The sequence below is a fragment of the Rana temporaria genome, chromosome 10 (assembly GCF_905171775.1).
Source record: "Rana temporaria chromosome 10, aRanTem1.1, whole genome shotgun sequence".
In the NCBI taxonomy this organism is placed as follows: Eukaryota; Metazoa; Chordata; class Amphibia; order Anura; family Ranidae; genus Rana; species Rana temporaria.
In genome coordinates, this window is record NC_053498.1 from 36,281,803 (window position 1) to 36,296,689 (window position 14,887).

The window sequence follows — 14,887 nt, forward strand, 5'->3', positions numbered from 1 at the left end:
CTGGAAGGGGGCATCTATTGGCTCAATGCGTTTCGTGGCTACTGCCACTCTTCAGGAGCAAGGTATGAAGTAGAAGTCTGTAGATATTAAAACAATATAATTTTAGGTAAAGATATATATAGTAGATCCAGTTATGGAGAAAGGAGAAAGAGATAGAGTAGTAACTATTCCCCAAGGTACTTACAGATATGTCAATGACTATGGGCATAGCCTAGGCGGGCAGAAAGGTGGCTGGGAAGGTGACAGCCCCCGGGAGCTGAGGTGGACTGACCCCGCCACACTGATGAAATATCCAGTGGAGAGCTAAAAATCCCATGTGGCGGCCTCATGGATACATGGTTGTTGGTATATCTCACATGGATGTAATCATCTGTAAAGATGAAAGTGTATGCTGAAAATAGCTAAGAAGTGAACAGTGTAACTATAAACAAGATAATGTAATATGGCATAAGTCAATGGGTGAAAAAATATATAAATATATAAAGGTGTGACGAGGAAGTGTAGGTAAAGTACAGTCGGCCCCAATGTGATAACAAAAATAGTGAAGGGACTGTAAATGGACCCCAAGACTGGGGTGATATGCCAAAAACAGAGAGGGGTTGGGAAATTGGAGCCTAGTGTGGATAAGTGGTGAATAGTAGGACAGGGTAAAGGAATACCTGAAGGTAAACAGATGAATGCCAGGGAGCAACCAAGGCCACGAGGATAACCGCCATATGGGGAGAGACTACACTGGAAGTAGTATAAATACTCGCTGTGGTTAGGGGGTGGTTCACCAACGGCACGTGGGTCATCCAAAGAGAGGAGGTGGCGTATAAGCAGTGGGGCAGCAGATGATGCCCGCCGTCCCATGCTAGCCACCTCGTGGAGGACGCCAGATATCAACAGCGTCGGCGCACTGATGTCACACATAGTGTCGCAGCGAGCACGGCGTCGGAAACGTTCCGTCGATGAGTAATTGGGCGTCCGCCCCGACACTTCACATACCCAAAAGAAATGGGAGAGAGGAGGAGGGGCGGGCCCCAAGGGCGCATCACAGCTCCCGGGACTGGACAAGCCAGCCTAGAACGATTCGCCCATCCAAGTCATATCCTAGTGTATAGCAGCAACATGATCAGAAAGACACACCGTGGGTAGCGGTGTGGAGGGGACTGTAAAACTGAACTCCTACAGACCTTAATTGTCACCTTCTCCGCCACCTTTCTGCCCTCCTAGCCTATGCCCATAATCATTGACATATCTGTAAGTACCTTACTACTCAATCTTTCTCCTTTCTCCATAACTGGATCTACCATACTGTATATATCTTTACCTAAAATGATATTGTTTTAATATCTACAGACTTCTACTTCATACCTTGCTCCTGAAGAGTGGCATTAGCCACGAAACGCATTGAGCCAATAGATGCCCCCCTTCATACTCGCTGCTACTGTATCACCTATCATTTTATATATAATTTAATTTATTTATCATTCAATCATGGCTATAATTATTACAGAGACATTTTAATTAATTTGGTTTTGTACAATGTCTATATTATGAACTAATTATATATTACTTGGAGCCAATAGATGCCCCCTTGGTCAATATATGACATTTTAATTACCAACCATTTCTTTCTATACCAATTGGACTGTACCAACGTATCAAGATTATATTTATATATCATATATTCCAATGAATTGGCTTCTTTTTATTGTTTCTAGTATGAACTAATCATGTTATTTTATCTCTATTATTGATACTATGAATTGTTGGGATTTATGCAATATCAAATTCTTTGACTATTGTACCAGGGTTATCATGCTATTATTGTATCTGTTATATTTTTACACTATTAAATAACTGACTGTCAATTGTTGTTATGCAATGCTTTCATGTTATGTGTTTAGTTCTACTGGATCAGTTACCTGCCATATTCAATTGTCAACGTTAATCACCTTGGGTGCATGCCTCAACTAAAGTCCCACCTTTGTCCTTCTTTGTTTAATTGTAGGATAAAGTCTCTGCCACAGACCCTCCTTAGTGAACTTGAACTTGAGAAAGAGTCCCTGCCACAGACTCCCCTCGGTGAGCCTCAGAAAGATACCTCTGCCACAGGTCCTCTCTGGATTGGATTCTTGGAGATATCCCTCCTTAGATTAGTTACGCCTGGATCTCCTTCAACTTGTCGCCCAGGTACCAACTGACAGGTGAATAATCCCTCAGTGTCCAGCTTCCTCGATCCCCGGTGGTTTGTCCAGGCCCTTTTGGACAGCCAGCCTCTCAATGGCGCTCCTCGGACTGACTCCCCACCGAACAGCAGTACAGCTTGGGATTCTCAAAGGTGGGAACCCAGTCACTCACTGGGTCCCCGTTGCTGTTCATATGCTCCGGGCCAGCATGGTCCCAGAACCAGGGACACCGCGTGGCACGCATGCCCCCTGGCCAGGTAGGCCATAGCGCCGGGGCGCCGTGGTGTGGCCACCCTAAAGGTGGGTGCCACACTGGACGAAGAAGACCCAGACCAAATGGTGTCTGCCTCATAAATACCCCTCCCCACCATGCACAGCGAGGACAAACCCTCCTGATTGGCTGCTGGGAAAGAGCACCTAAACCTTGACTCCACTGCTGCCACCTGCAGCACCGGGGCTGGAAGAACACCCCAGTACAACAGAATAAGCCCACAGCACAGCCAAGCTGAGACAGAGACCCTGTTTTGTATTTAACAATCTGGATCAGAGCTTAACTACACTCTGATCTTACCCTTAAATTTAACTAGCACCAGTACTATAAAGTACACAGGCGCTACAAATAAAAAAAAGGTCAAGGTTGATACTGTGCAAATATATTTTAGGAATAAAAATGTATAGTTAAACTGTGTTATACACAATACAAAGACTTAAGTTATTTTTTTTTAAGTAATACTTACCATAACCTTCAACAGATTAGCCTCATCACACACTTGTCAAAATCAACTGTGGAGCTCTATAGAAAGGAAAACCACATTGACACTATTAGAAAAATGCTGTTGGGTGTGCATGTTATTACATCAAATACTGTTAGAATGTGGTGTTGGGGTTTAAGGAAAAAAATACAAACTACTCAGATTACTATCAGATTAAAACCAGCTAGGCCGGTGGTAGTAAGGGATACGAAAATTTTCTGATGCAAAATATAGGCAACAAACTCTGCCAACCAGGAAAAAGAGAACCTACAAAACCTGCTTGTCATAAAAACAGAGATAATGGATGCATGTTTTTGCAAAGTGTATGGAGGTTACATACATACATGCTGGGTTGTTCTCAAACAATCACTTTTTTAATATTTGCATGAGTCTCAGGCTGCATTCACACCTAGACATTCCTGTAATGCAGATAGAATTGTGCGTTTTTAGCCCACGCTGTCAGACACATGTGAAAATGCACATCACGCTTGTGATTTGGCTCATTGGTCAAAAATGGTGCAGGAGCTACTTTGGCTTGTTTGTACATAGTTAGTCAGGTTGAAAATAGACACAAGTCCATCTAGCTCAACCAAAAAATAAATACAAAATCATACAACCCATATACACAATCCTTTACTCACAGAGTTGATCCAGAGGAAGGTTAAAAACCCCAGCAAAGCAAGCTTGACCCAGTTTGCTACAGCAGGGAAAACATTCCCTGCTGATCCCCCCCCCCCCCCCAAGAGGCAATCGGATTATCCCTGAATCAACTTTACCTATAAATGTTAGTACCCAGTTATATGTACATTTAGGAAAGAATCCAGGCCCGTTTTAAAGCAATCTACTGAGCTGGCCAGAACCACCTCTGGAGGGAGTCTATTCCACATTTTCACAGCTCGTACTGTGAAGAAACCTTTCCGTATTTGGAAATGAAATCTTTTTTCTCTAGACTTAAACAGTGCCACCCTTGTCCTCTTTGATGACCTTAAAGTGAATAACTCAACACCAAGTTCACTATATGGACCACTTATGTGGTCCATATAGTGAAAGAGAGGAGGGAGAAAGAGAGAGGAGGGAGAAAGAGGGAGAGGGGGGAAGGAGAGAGGGGGGAGAGAGGATGAGAGAGAGAGGGGGAGAAAGAGAGAGAGAGGGGGAGAAAGAGAGAGAGAGGGGGGGAGAGGGGGAGAGAGAGGGGAGAAAAGGAGAGGGGGGGAGAGAGAGAGAGAGGGGGAGGAAGAGAGAGAGAGGGGGGAGGAAGAGAGAGAGGGGGAGAAAGAGAGAGAGGAGGGGGAGAGAGAGAGGGGGGAGAAAGAGATGAGAGGGGGGGGGAGAGGAGGAAGTGAGAAGGGGAGAGAGAATGGAGAGATGGAGGCAGGAGGGGGTGCAGTGCAAAAGGTGGTGGGGGGGAGACGGGTTTTGTTCTGTGTGCAAAAGTTTCACTAACCAATTATGCCTCCCTCCTCTCAGGATGGTTTCCCTTTAGGTGGCTGATGCAGCTATAGCAGCCATTGTTTCATATCTCCCGCCCAGCTTCTCACAAACTCCAATCACAGCTCATTGCAGGCATTGCATGCATGGGGTTGGACTGTGGGCGGGGTTGGGTGGACACAAATGGGAGGTGGAGTGTGGTATTGGACAGTAAGTGGAGTGAGGGAGGGGCTGGGAGAATGGACAGGACCAAGCGGACACTGAGAACTTGCAACCTGACTCCCGAGCAAGATGGCTCTCTAAGTCAGGCAGAGTTCATTATCTGCTCTTGGTTATTCCTGCAAGGCAGAGCAGGGAGAGGGCACTGGCTCTCACTGCAGCGCTCACCTCGATCTAGCTGGCTACAGCCACTCGCCTGCCGCTATTTATGCTCCACTAGTCCGCTGCTTCAAAGGGGGAAAGAGAGGGGGGGGCGGAGTGTAGCTGTAGATTACTTTGCCGGTGCGGATGGATTACTCCGCGGCTGTGGTCCCTAGTTCCCTGCTTAATCACCTCCCACTCGCAGCACTGCTGTTTTTGCTGGCCTGGACCGACCGCAGTGGTGGTGACTGTGAGCTACACAGGGACAGACATGTTGCAGGCAGTCAGCACTAGCAAAAGGTGTTAAAGCACAGACCGAGCACAGGGATGATTAGGGTGTGCCTGGGCACACCCCGTGGGCACGCCTATGTAATATACCATCCCATATAAGATACAGCAGTCAGCTTGAATCTTTTTTTGATTTAAAGCTGGTAGTCTCTGAAATTATGTATCACGTTATGTGTACACATACAAAGAATATACAGGCTACATTATAATATATGTGGAGACCTGGTGGCTGCTTGTTTTTAATAGAGTGCTCATGTTTAGTGCTCGTTTAAATTGATTTTTTAATAAAATAAAGGTATTCTCTCTTACATCAGGGTCCCCAGAGACCCCCCATTCCTTCCTTACATCAGGGTCCATCAAGTCACTCTTTAAAGTGGTTATAAACCCTATCACATACACAGTGAAGTGACTGGCCTCAGGTGAGACACAGATGAAACAAATCCTCCTACATGGGTTTTACTTGTTTATCTGCAGTCTTCTCTTTGGCTCTCTTTGTTGTTTGCATAGTGTTCCTGACTGTTTTCTTTAACCACTTGCTTACTGGGCACATATACCCCCCTCCTGCCCAGGTGAAATTTCAGCTTCCGGCACTGCGTCGCTTTAACTGACAATTGCGCGGTCGTGCCACGTGGCTCCCAAACAAAATTGATGTCCTTTTTTCACCACAAATAGAGCTTTTATTTGGTGGTATTTGATCACCTCTGCGGTTTTAAATTTTTGCGCTATAAACAAAAAAGAGCGACAATTTTGAAAAAAAATACAATATTTTTTACTTGTTGCTATAATAAATATCCCAATTTTTTTTTTTTTTAAAAACATTTTTTTCAGTCTAGGCCCAAACATATTCTTCTACATATTTTTGGTAAAAAAAAAAATCGCAATAAGCGACTGGTTTGCGCAAAAGTTATAGCGCCTACAAAATAGGGGACAGAATTTTTTTTTTTATTATTTTTTTTTACTAGTAATGGCAGTGATCTGCGATTTTTATTGGGACTGCGACATTATGGCGGACACATCGGACATTTTTGACACATTTTTGGCACCATTCACATTTATACTGCGATCAGTGCTATAAATATGCACTAATTACTGTATAAATGTCACTGGCATTGAAGGGGTTAACACTAGGGGGTGAGGAAGGGGTTAAATGTGTACCCTGAATAGTGTTCTAACTGTGGGGGAAGGGGGGCGACTGGGGGAGGTGACCGATCTGTGACTCTATGTACAAGAGACACAGATCGGTCTCCTCTCTCCCTGACAGCACCGCTGTCTCTGTGAGAGCCGGCAATGAGAAATGATCTCGTATGTTTACATATGAGATCATCTCTCATTGGCCGCACAGGTCCTCTACCAAACGGCCACTCCGATTGGCCGTTCACGGCGATCTGTGATTGGCTGTGTCCAAGGGACACGCCCAGCACAGAGTTTCCCCGCTGCGCGCTCGGGAGAAACGAGGAAAAGGGGCGGACGTCAATTGACGTCCAGTTGGATTTTCAGGTCCGCGCTGTAGCCGTCATTCGGCTATAGCGCGGGCCTCAGGTGGTTAAACTGTTTCAACCAAATCCTGGGTACTTACACAGGTCCTGGCTGACTAATGTTACCCTGAATTTTACTTTTCTTTAAGTAAACTACAAGAAGAACCTGTGTTGTGTATTCCTGCTGAGTTATTCCATTAATCACATTGCTAGGTGTGCCAGAGGGTCTGGGACAGTTCATTGGGGTTAAAAGGCAGAGTAATGGACTAAACAAACAAAAGCAGCTACAGTGGTATTCCAGTTAACATTGTTTTAGCTCAAGGGTCTCAAACTGGTGGCCCTCCAGCTGTTGTAAAACTACAAGTCCCATCATGCCTCTGCCTGTGGGAGTCATGCTGGTAACTGTCATTCTTGCAATGCCTCAGGCCTCGTACACACGACCAGTTTCCTCGGCAGAATTCAGCTTCCGACCGAGTTTCTGGCTGAATTCTGCCGAGGAAACTGGTCGTGTGTACACTTTCGGCCGAGGAAGCCGACGAGGAGCTCGGCGAGGAAATAGAGAACATGTTCTCTATTTCCTCGTTGTTCAATGGGAGCTCTCGCCCCGCCGAGCTCCTCGGCGGCTTCAGGGCTGAACTGGCCGAGGAACTCGATGTGTTTGGCACGTCGAGTTCCTCGGCCGTGTGTACGAGGCTTCATTGGACTTGTAGTTTTGCAACAGCTGGAGGGCCGCCAGTTTGAGACGCCTGGACTTTAGCTGGAAGTTGGTTAACAGGTGCACAGCAGTCAGTGGGTTGCCTCAGAGCCAGCATGTCGGCTAGAGGTCTATTAACATATTTAAAGGTACCACAGTGCCAGATTGAACAGATGGTATGTGGAGGTTTCCGCCAAAGACCAACACTGGTAAGGAATATGGGTTTTTCTTGGTAACAGATGTTTTTTACGGATATGTTAATGTTAAATTTAATAGGTTAATAAAAGAGGCTGCTACGGCCAATATTTACTCTTAGTGTGGTCTCGTTTAATGGGCAATGGTATGGGTTATTGGAGTAATGATGTGGGTCTGGCAATAAGGGATAGTACATCTGTTATACAATGTCACGCATAAAAATTCAGATACGCAGTCTGCTTAGCAGTAAATAAAGCTGTGTGCAGTGACAGTTCTGTGATCGTGGAGAAGATTCACTTTGATTCAACGATATATTGCTGTGCCTGTGCGTACCTCACAACTTTTTGAGATGGGAACGAGGGACAACTATAAGCAAAAGTATGTAGACATAGAACACACCCCTTTCATGCCCCCTTAAAAGGAGCATTCTACAAAAAAAAAAAAAGAAGAAAAACACAAGTGCTTTTTTTTTACCACCACTATTCCTTATTACTGAGGGACTTTGTTCAAAATCAGGGACAATAAATATAGTATATTGACATCAGTGATGCAGTTTGGATGTTACATTTTGAAAGAAGCTGGACACCGGCAGTAGGAAGGTGGCGGAGGCCATGTTGGTACACCTCATACTACTCAGCGCTAAACCTTTAGGCTTTCAAAATGTAACAGCCAAACAGCATCACAGATGTCAATATACTATAGTTATTTATATATGTTCAGTTTGTTACTAAAATTACTCCGAAATTCAAGATTTAACTAGGTGTAGTAAGATGTCCGCTGCCGCCTTCTGACTGCAGGTTTCTGTCAGATTAACAAACCTGGTAGCAGTGGAACGCATTCGCAGCTGACGGAACGTCCCTTCTGTTACCTAATCTGACGGGTTCGCTATTCTGACAAAACATCGGCCCTGAGAGAAGTTCAGCGGTCGGGGTGGAGACAGGGAGGGCTGCTGGCTTTGGGGTTGGGGGGGTTGGGGGTGTAGCTGTAATCTGGCACAAAGAGGGCATAGCCCACCCTAGATCCAGCCATGCCCCTTTACATCTTTGTAAAACAAAACAAAAATAAAATACACCCTGCAAAAAAAAAGGCATAATGAGCATGGCATACTTGCTCATTATGAATTACTGACCCGCGGAGCTGCCCTCGTTCATTTCCTCCACCGCCATCTCACTTCCTTGTATTGCGACTCCAGGGCTGTGACTGGCCGGCGCCGCAATGACGTCACGGGAGCAATCAGGGACGGTATGGTCCCATTCAGAAACGCCACATTTAGTGCACCTGTGCCGCTGTATATGGCATGCATGCGCCGCAGACAACGGTGCAGTCTTTCTTGCAAATATCTCCTTAACCATGTAGGTTAACCCCCTAATGACCGCCGCACGACTATTTACCTTGGCAGAATGGGACGGCGCCTATGGACAGGTACATCCCCTTTAAGAAGCCCAGCTGTGGGTCGCGAGCGCGGCGGCGCGCTCGTGACCCGGTCCTGTCCTCCGTGACCACGCCCGCGGGACCCAAGAGCCAGATCACTGCCAGTGTCCCACGATTGGGTCACAAAGAGGAAGAACAGGGAGAGGTAAGTGTAAACAAACCTCTCCCTTTGCTTCCTAGTGAGCCTGTCACTGATCGTCTGTTCCCTGTCATAGGGAACGATGATCAGCGACGTCACACGCCCAACCATGTCCCCCTACAGTAAGAAACACAAATTAGCTCACACTTAACCCCTTTAGCGCCACCTACAAGTTAACCCCTTCACTGCCAGTGTCATTTTTACAGTAAACAGAGCATTTTTATAGCACTGTTCGCTGTATAAATGACAATGGTCCCAAAATAGTGTCAAAAGTGTCCAATGTGTCCGCCATAATGTTGCAGTCACGATAAAAATCACTGATCGCTGCCATTACTAGTAAAAATAAATATTAATAAAAATGCAATAAAACTATCCCCTATTTCGTAGACGCTATAACTTTTGTGCAAACCAATCTATAAACGCTTATTGCGATATTTTTTTTCCAAAAATATGTAGTAGAATACGTATCGGCCTAAACTGAGGAAAAAAATCATCTTTTTTTATATATTTTTTGGGGATATTTATTATAGCAAAAAGTAAAAAATATTGATTTTCTTTAAAAATTCTCGCTCTATTTTTGTTTATAGCGCAAAAACTAAAAACCACAAAGATGATCAAATACCACCAAAAGAAAGCTCTATTTGTGGGGAAAAAATGACGCAATTGTCAGTTAAAGCGATGCAGTTCCGAATCGCAAAAAGCTGCATAATGGTCCGGGGCTTAAGTGGTTAATACAAAGTGAAAATCCAGGGTCTACTCTTAAATATGCCCCCATCCCCCTTTTAACTCCTAGGGCAGGCCATAAATGGTTCAAATCTCAGCCAGTTCCTTCTGAACCGTTAGAGATTCGAACAGAGTATGGGCAGGTTGAATGTACCAAGTTGATCGATTGGGTACAAACAGCATGCTGTGTTTTATCAGTGATTAAAATCAAGTGTGAATAACTTAAGCACTAGGGATGAGCTTCGTATTCGAGTCGAACTCATGTTCGACTCGAACATCGTATGTTCGATCGTTCGTCGAATTACAAACGTTTTGGGCCATTCGCGCCAAATTTGAGTTGCGTTTCACGGCCCATAATTCACTGCGGCTTCGCAGTGCATTGCTGGCTGATGATTGGCCAAGCATGCACTATGACCCGCATGCTTGGCCAATCACAGCTTGCAATAAACGGAGAGCCATAATTGGCCAAAGCCAGGGTGGCTTTGGCCAATTATGGCTCAGGAGGTTTAGTACACACCCCACACTATAAAAGGCCGCCTGCAGGTCGGCCTTGTGTAGTCTGTTGCGGTGGTTAATAGAGAGAAGACAGAGAGATAGAGAGAGAGTGTAATTTTTAGTAGGAAGATAGAGCAGGCAGGCAGGCTAGTCAGTTAAAGTTACAGTGTGTAGAGGATATATATGCATCCCAGGTGTTGTATATATATTTATACACTGTATAGTTTAGCTAGATCTGCATTTCCTAATTTACTGGCAGGCAGGTGATTGTGCTAGCTGCAGTATTCTCATATGGTGTACTGCATGTGTCCTCTGCAGTGTGCACCTAAAGCTACGAGGTGTGTACTGCCTGTGTCCTCTGCAGTGTGCACCTAAACTACGTGGTGTGTACTGCCCGAGTCCTCTGCAGTGTGCACCTAAAGCTATATGGTGTGCGTACTGCCCGTGTCCTCTGCAGTGTGCACCTAAAGCTACGTGGTGTGTGTACTGCCTGTGTCCTTTGCAGTGTGCACCTAAAGCTACATGGTGTGGCCATGTTGAGAAGGCGGGGTTTAAAGTCGAATGACTGCAAAGGGATACGAAGGCGAAAGGCGCTTGAGAAGGAGGGTCTGTAGCATAGGACAGCGGCCCCTGGTGGCCAAGTGCAGACTTCCTGCACAAAGCTTCTGGAACATAGAGAGGCATAAACAAGACTATCATTCACAGGCTATGGGTGCCAGCGCTCCTCCACATGAGGTCTAGATGGATTCTAGGACATAATAATTACAGCCCAGGATTTTCAAAGGCCCTGGCTAGGGTTTTAGCCACATGCTGGTTTATTTATACGCTCTGGTAAGCCTCCTAATTATAGGGTGTTGGTGGTGGTGGTTCCATAAGTCACATTTTACCTCATGTGTGTGCCGGTTCTTGTCATACTTCACCATTGAGTGTTTTTCTTGTGACACGCTTCAATACCGTGGATTCGTTGGAGGTCTCAACATTCATCTCCCCCCCCCCCCCTGTGAGGATCGCTTAAAGGCCCTGGCTGGGGTTTGCAGCCGCAAGCATTTATTGCTTGCCATGTGGTAAGCCTCCAATTTCTATTAATTCGTGGTGGTGGTCATCGCATATGCTCTTTTCCAGATCATTTATTCACTATATTATGAACTATACCTATTGCGGATATACTGGGACTGAGTTTTTCCATTTATTTTCATAGCTTCCCATTGATTTTGGGTTTATTGGCTTCAATTTTATGCAATTTATTTCACATCAATTTTACTGTTTAGTTATACACATTTAACCAGCGCAACATCTCCTTTTTTCCTTGCTTGTATTGTGTATGTATGACACTTTGTTGTTGCAGCTCTGTTAGTGATTTTTATTGTTTTTAGCGCGGTAATTTTTCCTTTGTTTCCACATGTGGTGTGTACTGCCTGTGTCCTCTGCAGTGTGCACCTAAAGCTACGTGGTGTGTGTAGCGCTACCCCCGGAGGAGCCGCTGGTTAAATTTGGGATGGCGTACTTAAGTTACCTCTGTAATGTGTCTAGGGATGATGACGGCAATGAGAGCAGTAATAGAATGTCCAGGCTGTTGGTTGACGTTTTCAATGCTTTATTTTTCCGGTCAACACGACCAACATGTCAACTTGAGGTAGACAGGACAGGTTGGTGAAAGAAGAATGAACTTCGCAGAATCAGGCTATGGATAAGTAAAAGCAGTCCTGCTTTTACAGCAACTCTTTCCTCGTCGAAGTGGGTAAAGTGCCCCCGGATAGGTCCCTCTCACGAACCTGGCAGTCAGAGCGCCACTTAGAACTTCTGGGAAGGAACAAGTCTCTGCCACAGACTTGGCTCTAATTAAATTTGGGGGTTAAAGATGAGACCTCTGCCACAGGCCTAGTACTTGAAAGTTTGAACGGTAGAGCGAATCCTCCCAATGTATCTTTTTGGGGTCACCGACTGACAGTCTGAATACAACCTGTCAGTGTCCGGTCACCCAGATCCCCGATGGTTCGTTCAAGCCCTATTGGATCACCTGCCTCCGGGTTCTCCTCAGACCGAACCGCCACCAAACAGCACCCAGCTTGGAATCTTCTCAATAGAGATGGGGGACCCAGTAAGTCACTGGGGCCCCCTTTGTAGCATCAGTTGCTTCGGGCCTTAGGAGCCCAGAGTCAGGAACTCTGTGTAGCACGTGCGCCCCGGCCTGGTAGGCCATAACGCCGTATGTGATGTGCGCACACCCTAAAGGTGGGTGCCACACCTGGAACCAGGAACCTGCGAAAGAACCCGAACCAAACCCATTTTCCGACAGTAACTTGCATATTAGGCTTTAAAATGAGCACTTTTGAAATCGAATGTTCGAGTCCCATAGAGGTCAATGGGGTTCTAAATGTTCACGCAAACGGTCGGTCCGTTCGAAGGTTCTGGTGCGAACCCGAACAGGGGGGTGTTTGGCTCATCCCTATTAAGCACTAATATGATTTCAAAAACTGTCTATATTGAAAGAATACCAAATGAAATCAGCTGCAACCATTCAAATAGTGATCTGACAGCAAAAATAAAATTATAATGATAATAGTGTAATAACAACCTCCTAATAATATTGCACAGTGACCTTTAACATAAATATTGATGCTTAAATAAAATTACTTTGTGACTAGTTTAAAATGTATGTATAAACATTCACCACCACCTATAGTGTTAAATGCACGCTCATCTTCCAAGAAAGGCAAAGAGACAAATATAAAAACAAATTAAATAAATAAATCAATCAAGGTCACTTTTCCACATACATGCAGGGAACACATTGACTTCAGGGTGTTTGTTTTTTTCAGAATACGATTGTTCAATAAATCTTCCGCTTCTCCGTACAGATTGGTTCTCAAAAACCAGGAAAAACAGACATCGCGCAATATTGCTATTACATGTGCAAACTGGAGAAGTAGATATATGGATACACTCACATAAGGAGGTGGTGCTAGATCTGGGGTAAGGTTCCTGAAAGCTGCCCCTCCACCTGCTGCAGCTTGCAGAGGGAAGAGCCAGGCTGTTGCTTCTCCTACCAGCCGAACAGGGAGTCCCGAGACCCGATTGACTGGGAGTCTTAGCCCTGGTTCACACTGGGTACGATTTGGAACGATTTGAGATGCGATTTGACATGTCAAATCGCATCTCAAATCGGCGGCAATTGTCGGCAATGGCACTGTACTAATCAGTGCGACGCCGCATCTGCGATTTCAAAAAGTAGTTCCTGTACTACTTTTTGCGATTTCGGGCCGCGATTTACATTAAATTGCGGCCGAAATCGCGGCAAAATCGCGGCAAAATCACAGCCGCGAAATCGCGGTAAAATTGCGCATTTTACCGCGATTTTGAATTCGCAGCAGTGTGAACCTAGGCTGAAGGTTCTTTGGCCAATCGGTTCTCAGGGCCCGTTTCCTGATTGGAGGAGAAGCAGGAGGACATTAGCGAATATTAATGAGTGGGCTATATTTTATTGTAGAAAAAAATGCACCATTGAAATCACAAAACAGTAAAAAATTCAGTGAATGACCATCCAAAAACATAAAAAAATACAACATCGTCATAGTAAGGAAATTGCAGCTGCCTACACACCCATCCATTCAATCAAACACACACACTTGTTGGTCTTGTAATCAAGTAATGTAGATTTTGTAATCAAAGATTGTAGGAGGTTGAACTTAAAGGGTTGCTAAAGATTCATATTTACCTCCACTGTGCAGTCGGTTAGGCACGAAGTGGCCCCGATCCTTCTTGAGAAGCACTCTCCTTAGGGACACCTGTGCAGGCTCAGCCCTGGAGCCCACGTCATTGGATTTGTTTGACAGCAGCGGAAGCCAATGGCTGCGCTGCTCTCAATCTATCCAATCAGGGCACGAGAAAACAGCTAGAGCTGGTGTGCTCATCCCCGGGGAGAAAAAGATCAGGTTCAGGTAAGTAAAACGGGGGCTCTGGGAGGCTGCAGCATGAGAGAAGGTTTTTCACCCTAATGCATAGAATGCATTAACCACTTCAGCTCTGGAAGATTTGCCCCCTCAATGACCAGGCCATTTTTTTAAATTAGGCACTGCGGTCGTGCTACTTGGTCCAAAAATAAAATTGACGTCCTTTTTTCCCCACAAATAGAGCTTTCTTTTGGTGGTAATTAATCACATCTGCAATTTTTATTTTTTGCTCTATAAACAATAAAAGAGCGACAATTCTGAAAAAAAAATATATTTTTTTACTTTTTGCTATAATAAATATCCCCAATTTAAAAAACAAAAACACATTTCTTCCTCAGTTTAGGCCAATATGTATACTTCTACATATTTTTGGTAAAAATAAATCGCAATAAGCGTATATTGATTGGTTTGCACAAAAGTTATAGCATCTACAAAATAGGGGCTATATGGCATTTTTATTAGTATTATTTTTTTACAATTAATGGTGGTGATCTGCGGGACTGCGACATTGTGGGGGACAGATCGGACAGTTTTGACAAGTTTTTGGGACCATTGACATTTAGCGATCAGTGCTAAAAAAAAAAAAAAAAATGCAGTGGCCCAGATTCAAAGAGCAATTGCGCCTGCGTAACCATAGTTACGCAGCGCAATTGCTTACTTGCACAGGCGTAACGACTTCTCCTGATTCAGAGAGCTCGTTACGCCGACTGCAGCCTAAGATATGCGTGGCATAAGGCTCTTATGCCCTCATATCTTAGGCTGCATTCTTACGCAGGCCGCTAG

The 14,887-nt window shown here is 44.9% G+C and overlaps 1 protein-coding gene across 4 annotated transcripts in view; it reads right to left on the reverse strand.

Annotated features, from left to right (window-relative positions):
• Positions 1-14,887, reverse strand: part of LOC120916523 (galactoside alpha-(1,2)-fucosyltransferase 2-like) — a 221,176-nt gene that overhangs the window by 100,898 nt on the left and 105,391 nt on the right. For all 4 annotated transcript variants that reach the window (XR_005743992.1, XM_040327541.1, XM_040327540.1 and 1 more), the window contains exon 2: positions 2,912-2,967. The gene's annotated coding sequence lies outside the window, so the exon portion shown is untranslated. The remainder of the gene's footprint in view (positions 1-2,911; positions 2,968-14,887) is intronic.